General features: G+C 37.0%; 1 protein-coding gene across 1 annotated transcript in view; it reads right to left on the reverse strand.

Moving 5' to 3' along the window:
* LOC120421153 (uncharacterized) overlaps positions 1-14,026 on the reverse strand; it is a 64,819-nt gene that overhangs the window by 49,401 nt on the left and 1,392 nt on the right. The window lies entirely within an intron of this gene.

The following is a 14,026-nucleotide window of genomic DNA, read 5'->3' on the forward strand; positions in this document are numbered from 1 at the left end:
GGCGGTAGGTGAGAAGTTCAGCGGAGTTTCTGCGAACTGAAGTGTGGAACACCGCCGGAATAAGGCAAAACATGGGGAGTAACAACGAAAATAAACCTTGACGCTGTTTAACATCGCACTTCATTTTCTGCTTAACCTGGAAACTGCTCCAACGAAACGTGACTTTTATGGGGAGAACACTGAACCTACTGCTGGTGCTGGAATGCTCAAGGGGCATCCAAATTTGGATATTTCAACAGCATTTAAAATTATTATTGATTAAAAAGTCAAAACTCAGGGCTATCTGAAATTGGAAAGCAATTTTTCTCATACTCAACGCTGCAAAAAAGTGATTTATTACAACATGATTTGAACAATTTTTTTTATCAGTGTTTTGAACTCAAAGTGCAACAAAATTTTCTTTCAAGGCTCTAAACAACCTGATTTTTGAATACTAATTTATACACTTTTGTTGTGGGTATCGACGGTATCGACGACCGTACACTTGAAAATACCCGAAAATGTATTTCAAAAATAAAGCGGCCAGCCCTGCTCTGTTTTGTTTATCGCACACCGGATCACATTTAATGTAATCTTCGGGAGGAAAGGGTGAGTGGCCATGCTATACCAAAAGCTCTGAAATAACTCAAAATATTTTATTCAGTAGTCTAGCCTTACTTTTTCGGCATTCTTTGAAATTCTAAAAATAAACCTGTCATTTGTTTGTTCAAAAATGTTTAGGGAGATTGAACTGAAACAAAAAAAAATGTGATGGCATAACTGTTTCTTGGTCCAGTAATTTACGATTAATCTTTCAAAAAATCAAAGAGCACACATATCACACACGTGTCTTCAAGATATTCAAACCATTTGATTGAACGCCAATTCCCAAAATTTGATAAATGATCGCATTCTCTAAATGACAGCAGAGGTCACAACAAAACCTCAGTGGTGTAAAACTGTGCTTGATTAATTAATCGCTTTGTTTTCCTTTCTGTCCTCCTCAACTTTTCACCTGAACTTGGCTCCTGTGTGGAAACTCGGCGATCATGATGATGATGTGTAAAATTTTCGACAAATTTTGATAACGTAACGGAACCAACCACGCGAAACATGTTTGCAAGGGCAATAAGGGGAGTGAGCTGTTAAAAAAGTGTCATGTTTGCTGTATTTGCATGCGCTGGCCATAAAACAAAATCTGGAACGAGTCAGTCGTGCAGATCCACTCCACCAGGTTTGATTGATGAATGATCGTAAAAATTGAATTAACGGCAACGTGTTTCGGTTCCAGCTGCGAGATAATAAGATACTGCTGGGATCCTCATAAACGTTGAACATTTTGCCTCATCTCTTCTCAACGGTGGATGATGACGAACCCTGTTGAACGATGAGGTTTTATTAATGGGTACTCGATACTATCTACATCGTTGTGTGAGAGAGTTCTTATTCATCCAAAAACTGTAACGCCAATGATATATGAATGTTTGCACTTTAACGGCCAAATACCCGGCTTTTTCTTCGATGCTTTTTTACATTTTAATACGTAGTAACCGGTCAAGCGAAAAAAAATACTGATGATAAATTTCGCTCTCATAAAACGTTGTTTGACACATTTTTTTTCGCAAACACACGGTTCTTCCCAAGCCCGCAGTAAATTGCGAGTGGCTCATTTACACGTAGAGAGTTTAAATTTAAAATTAAAATAAATAACGCAGGTACGTATTTTTAGAACCCTCCTCGTGTGAGAAGTCAACCTGCAGCGGAAAGTGCGATTTTCGATGTCCTCCGGATTCTTCTTCACGTATGCTTCGCATCATCTGATTTTGCGTCTATAGAGCCGGTTGCGTTGCAAAAGAGCAAAAATGTTTATACGTGAGATAACATGAGAGCCATGTGCGTTTCCTTCTCGCGCTGCGGCGGCGGAAAGCGCGGCTTTAGGGTGTCTGGTTCTGTACAAATATTTACTATTATTATTATGATTACTCATAGAAAATCTGAGCAGACAGCAAAGCAAAACGGAGTACAAGTAGGGTGATCTGCGGAAAAACTGAGTGAGTCTCAGGATTGACCTTGTGCTTAGCTTAAGCACTGGCCGTGGCTGTGGCTTAAGTGTGTGCACGGAGAAAAAAGAGTTCTCAAAATCGTGAACAAGCGTTCGTGAAATTGGGAACCACGAACAAAGTGTTCAAATTTCATGGTACGTTTTTCAAAATCGTACCATGGAATTTGAACACTTTGTTCGTGGTTCTGAATTTCATGAACGCTTGTTCACGATTTTGGGAACTCTTTTTTCTCCGTGTGCACAGTAGAACAGATAAATGTTCATCTGATTTATATTCATTAGAGATCGTTAATTTATTTTGCTTTTGTTGTATTGCCATTTTGTGTGTGAGTTATGCCGTGCAATACTAGGTTTGGATGCTGTATAAATTTGTACGTAAAGTTTGAACTATTAGTTTAAGTTTCCCATTTCACAAAATTAAAAAAAGTGCAATTGTATCCTGAACTCACTTTCTTTTCAGACGATTACTTTCCGTATTCTATTAACTCTCTACCGTCCAAATTTTTCGAATATTGTCTTTTCCTCCGTGGTCTGTACTGTTTTAACATTTTGTATATTAAATCGTCGTGATCGTGACATCTAGTCAATTTTGGGCCAGTTTTCAATGCCTCACCTTTAGACCTTCACTGCCGTTCTACGCATAATTGTCCCATGTCATTTTTGGACGATTCTGACTTTTTATCATTTTGCCTTCCTCACTGAGGTAAGGCTATAATCCTGCTCTAAAATTGAACTTTTTATTTAAAGCTCGAAAACCCACCTTGATGTATACATATCGACTCAGAATCGAAAACTGAACAAATGTCTGTGTGTATGTGTGTGTGTATGTGTGTGTGTATGTGTGTGTGTATGTGTGTGTATGTGTGTGTGTATGTGACCAATAATGTCACGCAGTTTTCTCAGCACTGGCTGAACCGATTTTGACCAAACCAGTCGCATTCGACTTGGTTTAGGGTCCCATACGGTGCTATTGAATTGTTTGAAGTTTCGATAAGTAGTTCAAAAGTTATGTATAAAATGTGTTTTCGCATATTTTCAGAAGTTGAATAAATGGCAGTAAACTGAACCAAACATCATCATGTTATACATCGTTAGTTAGGTAATTGAAAGACCTTTTCAACGAGTCTAAAACATTGATGATCTGGCAACCCTGTCTCGAGTTCTGACCACTTAAGTGATAATTATGTACTTTTTTTTGTAGCCGGATCTCACTTAAATGTATGTAAACAACGTCCGGATCCATCATCCGACCCATCGTTGGTAAGGTAATCGAAAGACCTTTCCAACGAGTCTAAAACATTGAAGATCTGGCAACCCTGTCTCGAGTTCTAACCACTTAAGTGATATTTATGTACTTTTTTGTAGCCGGATCTCACTTAAATGTATGTAAACAATGTCCGGATCCATCATCCGACCCATCGTTGGTAAGGTAATCGAAAGACCTTTCCAACGAGTAACATTGACGATCTGGAAACCCTGTCTCGAGCTATGACCACTTAAGTGACATTTATTTACTTTTTTTGTAGCCGGATCTCACTTAAATGTATGTAAACAATGTCCGGATCCATCATCCGACCCATCGTTGGTAAGGTAATCGAAATACCTTTCCAACGAGTCTAAAACATTGAAGATCTGGCAACCCTGTCTCGAGTTCTAACCACTTAAATGATATTTATGTACTTTTTTGTAGCAGGATCTCACTTAAATGTATGTAAACAATGTCCGGATCCATCATTCGATTCATCGTTGATAAGGTAATCGAAAGACCTTTTCAACGAGTCTAAAACATTGATGATCTGGCAACCCTGTCTCGAGTTCTGACCACTTAAGTGATATTTATGTACTTTTTTTGTAGCCGGATCTCACTTAAATGTATGTAAACTATGCCCGGATCCATCATCCGACCCATCGTTGGTAAGGTAATCGAAAGACCTTTCCAACGAGTCTAAAACATTGAAGATCTAGCAACCCTGTCTCAAGCTATGACCACTTAAGATGCCACTTATGAGCCCTTGAGTGATATGTGTGTTTTTTTGTATTCCGGAACTTAACGAAATCAGACGAAATTTGTGTCTAAACCCATCATATCACATACAGTGCTGAAAATGTCAGGGGTCATGACGCGAAAATCGGCGACGCTGACACGATTTTTTGAGATCCATTCACTGAACCGCAAAACCGTGACATAAACAAACCCGGCGCAGTCGTGAGTGCCCTAGCTCATTGAGCAGCTGCAATGCGAGGCAGTAGTCGACCAACGCTCATTGGACGTTGCACTTACACACATTAAGAAACAAGTTTTTACACAAAAAGTTCGTATTTATGCGTGGAAATGTAATTTTGAATATAAGTTATGGTTGTTTTAAGTGTTTTGCACAGTCTACAACAATTCAATTGTTTGAAAATAGTCAAAATAGTGTTTAAAGAGGATTTTACGAGTCAGTCAAATGACACGAGTTGAGTGAGTGTAGCTCATTTTTGCACGTCTCTCATTCACCAGCAGCCGACCGGCACAAGTCAGGCGGCAGTGGTTGAATAGACACAGTAGGCTTGCAGTCCCATGCTAGCAGTGAGCTGACATTTTGGTTTGCCTCATGTGTACGCTGGGTTGGAAACTTTTTGCAGGCCTGATCACATATCACCCATTGTTGGAAAAGAGTGAGGAAGGCACCAACCACATAGGTGGATTAAGTTAGTTTTTAAGTTTAGTTTTACATATACTTTCAGAAAAACACATAAAATCTAGTACTTTGTTCTGAAAATCATTGAAAACAACACCAAGTCTGTTTGTCCCATCGTTGAACTTCTACGCATAGTTGTCCCACCAAGTATTTTCTATCACGAAATCATGAGTTTTACGAAGCATCTTATCTTGTTTACATGTTTACCTGCAAGAGGTTACAAATAAGGGTGATAAAATGTAACCGGGGTGATTAGGGACATATAGGGCGAATAGGGACCTACGAGACAATTATGCGTAGAAACACAGAAATCGATCGAAAATTTTCAATCGCGTTTTTCTCAGTTGCCCTTTATTGAACATGGGAAAATTATGCGTAGAACGGCAGTTCACAGATCCAAAAAATGGATTTGAATACTGAAATATTAAACAAATACCGGAAAAACTCCGTACATTATTCTCACTCTTCATATGAAGGAAGTTTCGATCTGATCGTGCTATTTTGACCAACCCTGCAAATTGCGGAAAGTGCGACAGCTGGCCAAAGGGATTTTAGTCAGAACGCGTTTTACACACTTACATGCCCATGACTGTTGTAAACATTTTTTTTGCAAATTGGGACTCCAGCAACCAAATTCAACCAAACTCCGGGACAATGTACATAATGTTTAGCCAAACAGAACGTGTTTGTTATTGTTTACACGTGCTCTATTTTTTGTTAATTCGAGGTCAAACGCGTCTTTCTCGGAACGTCAAAAAGTGAGTGTCACAAGATAGCACGATCACGTCGAAATAACCATTAGCTTTGAAGTCGCCAAAGCTTCGTTTGGGACATAATACGAATTACATCATATTTATGTTGACTTTAAATTTAGGGCTTCACGGTAATAGACCCCTTGGAAAAATTAGTATTTAAAAAAACGGCAAAATTACACGAAACAAGTCAAAATACCGAACCAGCAATTTTCCAAAACTTAAGGGTTTTCCTTTCTAATGCCTTTTGAAGATTAAAAAATAGTTTAAAAATTGATTTTTAACGAATTTTAAGATCGAAGTCAGTTCATTACACATTCTGTCCATTGTAAAAAAATATATGATAGATTTGGTTAAAACTCCGGCGATCGTCAGCCAATTGTATGTCGGTAAGTTTTTGCAGTGTTTTTTTTTAATGTGTACGTTTAAAATAAAGATAATTCCAATAAGTTTTGAGTTTAATAATTTTAACATTATTTAATGTTTATTAGCAAAATACTTCGTAGAAATTGCTAGACAAGTTTGTGTGTTTTAAAGATATCAACCCAGAGGATTTTCTACAACCAAGTTGAATAGCCTTATAATCTGAGAGCCACCTCGAAAAAAGACATCACGATATGGTTTACATTATAAGTAAGTCATAGCTCCAAATCATTACACAGTAACCCTACCGACACCATCCAATGCTAATTCGCGTAGAATGAGGTACGCGTGCGCGTATAAATTGTTGAGCATAGCACGACGATCAACGCCAGCCAGGAACGCGGCGGAAAGACCTCAACCCGTTGGCCTTATACACATTTGGCAGCACCCAGTCAGCGGCATCGGGGAAACACATCAGACTCTCTGACTTGGACTTGGTGCGGCTGGTTGGCTGACTGGCGGGAACGATGTCGTCTACGTTTCACTCGTCAGGTCACTTTCTGTTAATGTAGCGTCGAATGGTCCGCGTCCGTCCGTTGTTGCCGTCGTCGTCGTCGTCTTCGCAGCCAGAATGTCTCTTTCCCATGAGAGGGTCGTCTTTTAACGTTTCAATATAACACTTTTCTGCATGACTTTTAACTCGACAAAGACATCAATTTGCATGGTTGTTAATCGTTTAAAAAACGTACTTCACCATGAATTATACTGATTGCATGATTGTGATTAGTGTCACCGCAACAGATGAAGTGCCTTTCTGTTGGAGAAGCAGTTGCACTTGATCGAGTATCCTCGTACGGGTTCGAGGTTATAGCTGTTTAGAAACACAATACATAATAAATGTGATTTTTAGTATTTCATCATTTTATCTTTCCTACTTTGGTGCAAGTTAAAAGTGGCGGATTGATTCTGAATCCAAAAGTCATCAGTATCAGTCCCGGGGTGGAAACGAGCTTGGTGTTAAATGAGGTTTGGCATCCCCATTCAAGCCTTCGAACGTAGTAATTTTGCAATGAAGACCGTCAAGACCTGAGAATATTATTGAGAATGGCTTCATTTCATCTTAAATTTAGAAAGCCTTTTTACTGAACGACTTTTTATCTAGAATAATAATTTTGCAATTTTTTTACGCGTAACTGTATCTGTGGGTAAAACAATATTTTCAAGTATGTAAGGGGTTGATAACCCTCATTATTTAAAAAACGCAGTTTTTTTTTAACATTCCAACGCCCAAGGCTCCAAAAAAGTTGGAACGGTAACTTCAACTCGCTGGTTCTCGGGCAGAACTCACCCAATCAAGACGATTCTTTTTTCCAGTGATTTGTTAGGATGTCTAGATGATCCTAGAACTTTGCAGAACTCAATTTGATCAAATCTGTAATTTTTGCGATCAAAAACATCGTTCCAACTTTTTTTTCGCGTGTAAAAAAAAATTCGCCAAAAATTCCGCGGAGGCAGTCTTTTTGAAAAAGTTGGAACGATGAAAATATGAGTAAAGTACAGTCACCCCACATATTCGGATCGGTTTACATATCGGCCGATGTTCCAAAAATCATAGAAAATCGATAGTTGAACATAATGATTTGCTTTTACCTTAATGTGAAAGCTTTTCTTGTTTTTTCGATTGATGTATCGTCCGATTGTTATTTTTAACGTTTTATATCATTTTTTAAAGAACAACATTGACCTGACCAATCCACAAATTCAGAACACTCTTTTCTTACGGATGTAAACAAACTTTGGCTCTCTCCAGGAGTACATATTTTTAACAAAATAATGACTTCACATACTGAAACCAATGAAACTCAAGCTTAGTGATGTTTTACACATGGTCTAATAACTTTTTTTGTGAAAATATCAGTTAAATACAGGTATTCCACAATTGTGGGGGGCACAATAACATCCCACAATTATGGAACATGCAATTTGTAGGCAGTGTTTTGCTGCTCTGGATAAAGTAGTCTTGAAATGAGATTTTTTGTTCAAAAAGTACTACTTTTACTAGTGAAATAGTAAAAGAATGTCCAAATGAAGGTCCTAAAAAAAGTAGGGTCGACAGAAAAGCTGCATTTGGCATGTTATTGACAAATTATCACAAAAGTGTTCCGAATTTGTGGGTGTTCTGAATATGTGGGATGACTGTACTCTCTGTAATTTCGGGATTTATCCTCTCCGTCCGCAAACAGTACCATTTTACTACCGAACCGTGCTTTTTATCCTCTCGTATTCCGATGCCCAGTTCTGGGTGCACTCTTGTAGAATGTTCGTAATTTTGTGATAAATGGAGAATGCCATGCGCGATATTGAAAAAGGGAATCAAGACTCTCAACTCTCTCCTACAAGTAAACAACAATTAAAACAAAATAAACTGCTTAGTAAAAAAAAGATTCATTGAAAAATTAAGCTCGAAATTATGCTTAGACATGTAACGATGAGACAAACAGTGTTGTTCTTACGCAGTTTTATCTGAATAAACTACACTTTTTCTTAGATTCTGCCAAACAAAAGTAATACTGTCAAAAATTGACATGGAACAGTTTTGTATACGATAATACATCCCTCCAAAATTTTAGAGTGATTGAATAGGTTCAATAGTACAAAGAACAAAACAACTAAAATGTGTTGATAACATTCTGCAAAGCTTTTTACAGTATTGAACCTTTTGATGTTGATAAAATAAAATTAGTCTTAACATTGTTGTTGTTTCTAAGAAAAAAGCCTATAACTCAATATAACTCAATATAAGATAAGGATTCAATGTCTCTGACTATCCTTTGTTCGACTAGGAAGTAACGTAATAACTCTTAAATCTTTTTTCAGTAAACTAGAAAACAAACATCTTACTATGGGAAATGTTGAATAAACAAATATCAACACTAAATGGACGTCTTCTGACGATTTATTTAGTAAATGGTACAAAGATAAAAGTAATAATGATAGTACTGTAGCATCGTGACCATATTTCATGTGGACTTGGCTTTCCTTGCTCGCGCGCGCGCTCTTCGCAATATAAAATACAGGCTCTGCTGCTGCGGCGGCACAATCGTTGATGGCAGCAGTACGCGCGCAAACCATTATAAGTGCCGGCAGGGCATCCAGCTCTATACCTTAAGAAGAGCTCAAAACTCGGTCGTTTATAACTTGCTCGCAGCCAGGAGCCCCCGACCAATCCAGACTGGCAGACTTTCCGCCAACCGATCGACGGAACGGCGAAGTGCAGTTGAAGTTAACCATTCAAATAGATATACGAACACGATAGATAGTTTATTTATTTATTTATTCAAATTTACTATTTATGACCCAGTAATGATTGCCGATTCTGGCCGCCGCAACAACTCCCAGACCACCAATAAGACCAGCACGAGAGTTCAATAAATCCCTTCTGCTCATACTCTCAACTCAGCAACCACAAACAGATGTACCTTAGCACTGCTGCAAGTGCACTTGAGGGTTGTTAGGTGTTTGGCTTAGGCTGTGAAGAAGCAATTTCGATGCAATCGCAGTGAGTAAAAGACAAACAAGTACTGCCTCTTTTTTCTCTCTCTTGCAGTCAAGGTCGAAAATAAATCCTGGGAAAAATAAATATTCCTCGCGATCATTACCATGAAATTTGCATGATGTGCACTTTCTATGCAGTTAAAAATACACGACAATAAATTATACTTCTCGTGTCAAGTAGAGAGGAATTATTGAAAATGCGACCCAAAAACCAACTTTTTATATCATTGCTTTGGCATTGTGAGTCTTGGAATGCCAACAAAAGGAAAATTAGTGTGGTCCAAAGTTTCCATGAAAATTTAAGCTAAAGGGTTAATGGTTCTCCTCAAACCGAAATCAAGCAAAATTATCAAAATATTGATCAAAATTATGACTTCGACAGTTGCTTAATTGGTTTTGAATTTTATTATTTTGTTTAATTTTAATCGAAGCGAACCCATATATTAATCCAGAAATATATCCATGTGAGGATGGGCCAAACTACTAGAGATACACCACTTTTAGTGGGAATTCCACCAACGATGGAACATACCAACTGCTACTGATTATCGCTTCTCCAAGATATTTTGACTAATGAGCTCACATTTAACTGCGGCGGTATCCAGGGAACCGTGTTTGTAAAAAAAATGTCCATTAATCCACCTAGCCCTGAGTTTTTTAACAATGAATTTCAAAAAATACAAATTGATAAAAAAAATTAAGCCATCCAATCGATTTTTTATTGCACAGAAAAAAAAATCGAATTCAATACTCGTTTCAAGCCGAACCACAAGAAACATAAAACTTTTATTAATATAGCGTAGGTGGTCTTTCGGTCCGCAAAATTGGCTTAGCGTCGTTTGCCTTTAGTTTAATTAACCGCACAATTTCAGATTTTTTTTTCTTAATTTTCCTCACACGCGAACATAAATTATCCTTGGAGGGCTACTGGGTAAAAGTGGTGACTTTGCATATGAGGCACGCTGACAGTAACCGTTGCGGTAGCGAATGCGATTTTGTGACTCATAATTCTTGGGTAAACTTATTATCTCACGGGTTGCGAAAATATCTTTCGGTCGAAATCATTCTCCTTTTGTTGCCATGATGCGGGAACATTGAAACAAGAATATTTTTTAATAAAATTTTAAACTCGCAAAATTCATTCCAGCTCTGCCCATGAGATATCGAAGGCAACTTCGGCTTAACCCCCCACACTTAACTGAACGGAACGGCGCGCTTGTAAGCAATTTGTCCTTCTTTCCGCCGCCGAGAGTGATCCACGTGTGGGCTGTCTTCAAGTTGTCCACGTTCGGGATCTCTCTCTTCTTTGTTTTGTTTATCTTTCGCCGCCTCATTTGTATCAACAAGCGCACTCAAATAAATGAATGTGGTCTTAAGGTGGCTGCCAGGCAGAGATTAATCCGATCAGATGAATAATCTCGCATTTGAATCGCTCAATTTCAACAATCATGCATTTAATATGATAGCGTCCGAAAAATCCGTTAAAAAGGGGAGGAATGAAATTGAAGTAAAAAAACTTGTAAGATGTTTTAAACTTTAATACAATACACAGTAAAAAATGGGAATATCACATCTGGGAATGGTGTCATAATTTACGTAAAGGATGTGTAGTTTCACAAAAGGAGCTGGTGAAATTTCTTCAGTTTCTGTTGAATCTCACATTTTTATACATTATTTTAGGTAAAATAACTCAAAAAAATAGGAAAGGTTCCACAACCCAAATGTTCAACATTCCAAATTGGGTACTAAAGCCCTATGTCATTTTTTATGTACATCGGTAAAAAAACACGATTCAAAACTATTTCTGATCACTTTTTTTTTCATTTTAATGCAAAAAAAAATTTGACAAGACAACATTTTTTCGATGGATCAACTATGGTCCCCTTGGAACGAGCTGTCAAGTAGGAGCTTTTCTGTCAAGAAGGACCGCGAGGTTAATTTTTCAAAATTGATTTAAAAATCCATTCAAAACTCTTTGTGGTCGTGAAAAGGGTCATTGTACTCAGAAAAATAAGCTTTATCGCAAACAATAATATCAGCAATCTAAGCTTCATTTTAGGACCCAATTATACGTTTTTCCTTGTGTAAAACGAAACCCTTCGCTCTCCAAGCCACAGGTCTTAGAATGTCTCTTTTGTAAGATTTCTACTCAAACCTAGGCATCCAAAGTCTTGGATGTGGAGATCACACAAACCACTTTTAATACCAAGTTCCCAAGTTCACCTTGGAATTCGAAATGACGACCTTTAGATTGCCCTCCACTGAAGCAGGTTACTTTTACTGTGTAACTTACTGAGCATACAATCACTTTTCAAAATTGGTAAAAACATCATGATTTAAATATTCAGAAGCTCTTTAATCAAAATCGACTCAGAATCGAAAACCCTAAAGTGTCCACGTTATTTATGGATGGTCCCTACGATATCTCGAGATTGGATTGACCAAATTGGCTGAAATTTGTTTTTCGCATTGACACGGATGTAAGGTAAGTAGCCTGAAACCAACTCAAATACCGATATATTATACATATTATGATCTTTTAACACAGTGAGAATTTCGAGTCGATCCTCAAAACATGCATTCAAATCTGAGTTTGCTGGGCTTTTCGTGAATTGTTAGTTATTTTGTTTGTTTTTTTTGTTTTTAATATGAGATAACATTTATAACACTGACATAAACAGTATGTAATAAAAGTATTTACACCCCTTGGGCACTATGCACATATTGTGATGAAACATCTAAACAATTTAATGTTGACAGAAACCTAGTAGGTACTACGTTTTGTTCAGAAACTCATGCCAGACATTTTGCTACAAAAAGCTCATGAAAAGATGATTTCTATAAAAAGTTATATAACAAATACTATTACGAAAATAAAAAAGGTGCAGAAAAAGTTTGTACACCTTTCGAAAAATTAACATAAATAATGTTATTTGTTGACAAATCACCATAAATCCAGTCTTCCAACTTGAAATAGGCATTCTTGACTGATTAAAAAAATAATTTGGATTGAATATAAAGTTTACTAACTACTTAGTACAAAAGTTTATATAACTCTGGAAATTCTATATAAAACTTATCTAAACTCAATTTTGCAAACTTTCAATTTAACTAAATGTCAATATATTACCAAAGAATTGCTAAATAAACATTTTGGAGTGGGTATAACACCGTTTTGGGGGTATTTGTATCGATAGAATAGATTTTTCGTTGGAATTTGCACCAACCCGGAATTACGTCGTAGGAAAATCCGCCGGCATCTGAACCGGTCCACAATTCACAAGTCAACCTATGTGGCATCAGAAAGGGCATCAAATTTCCGATCTTTTGATATCCATACATCTAGGTTTTCTATAAAACCCACGTTTTTAAATACCTAAGCAAAAACGTTGTTATGGTTTCGTTTGAGCAACCTGCCAAAAATGTATGGAATTTCGTAATTTTTGTTCTCGTGGATCAAACTTACTTTTTGCCCAGGTATTTAAAAACGTGGGTTTTAAAGAAAACTTAGATGTTTGGGTATCAAAAGATCGGAAATTTTATGTCCTTTCCGATTCCACATAGGTTGACTTGTGAATCGTGTACCGGTTCGGATGCCGGCGGATTTTCCTACGACGTAATTCCGGGTTGGTACGAAATTCCAACGAAAAATCTATTCTATCGATACAAATACCCACAAAACGGTGTTATACCCACTCCAAAATGTTTATTTAGCAATTCTATGGTAATATATTGACATTTAGTTGAATTAAAAGTTTGCAAAATTAAGTTTAGATAAGTTTTATATAGAATTTCCAGAGTTATATAAACTTTTATACTAAGTAGTTAGTAAACTTTTTTATCAATCCAAATTATTTTTTTAATCAGTCAAGGATGCCTATTTGGAGTTGGGAGACTGGATTTATGGTGATTTGTCAACAAATAAAATTATTTATGTTAATTTTTCGAAAGGTGTACAAACTTTTTTTGCACCTTTTTTATTTTCGTAATAGTATTTGTTATATAACTTTTTATAGAAATCATCTTTTCATGAGCTTTTTGTAGCAAAATGTTTGGCATGAGTTTCTGAACAAAACGTAGTACTAGGTTCCTGTCAAACTTTAAATTTTTTACATGTTTCATCACAAAATGTGCATAGTGCCCAAGGGGTAAATACTTTTTTTACATACTACTTTTTTTAAATACTTTTTTTACATACTGTACAAGTTTACAAAAATGACCGCGCTGACTCAGCTTGAACTTGGTGGCCCCCAGAAAAACGTGCACTTTGATTTTTTCAAAAATATTTAGACAGGGCCGAATTGTAACTTACTAGTGACTTTCCTCAAAAAACGTATGAAAATGTACTTGGCTTGGGATGCTCGAATTTTGGGGAGAATGTCAAAAGTGAGGCATTGAGAGCTGCACAAAATGGCGTTCTTAGCTCAATTTGGTCCCAAAATGCACTTGTGACAAGATAGCACAATCACGACGATATTCTGGAGTTAAGCTCAGTACTAAGTACACTCACACATTCAGCCCTTCAATGGATGGTGAAAAGTCAAATTTGAGCCACTCTAGTCATCATGTAAAATCCATTTTAAAGTGCTCTTGGAAATATGGAACGGGAATTTAATTTTAATATGTTGCATCTT

Source organism: Culex pipiens, chromosome 3 (genome assembly GCF_016801865.2).
Source record: "Culex pipiens pallens isolate TS chromosome 3, TS_CPP_V2, whole genome shotgun sequence".
Taxonomy (NCBI): Eukaryota; Metazoa; Arthropoda; class Insecta; order Diptera; family Culicidae; genus Culex; species Culex pipiens.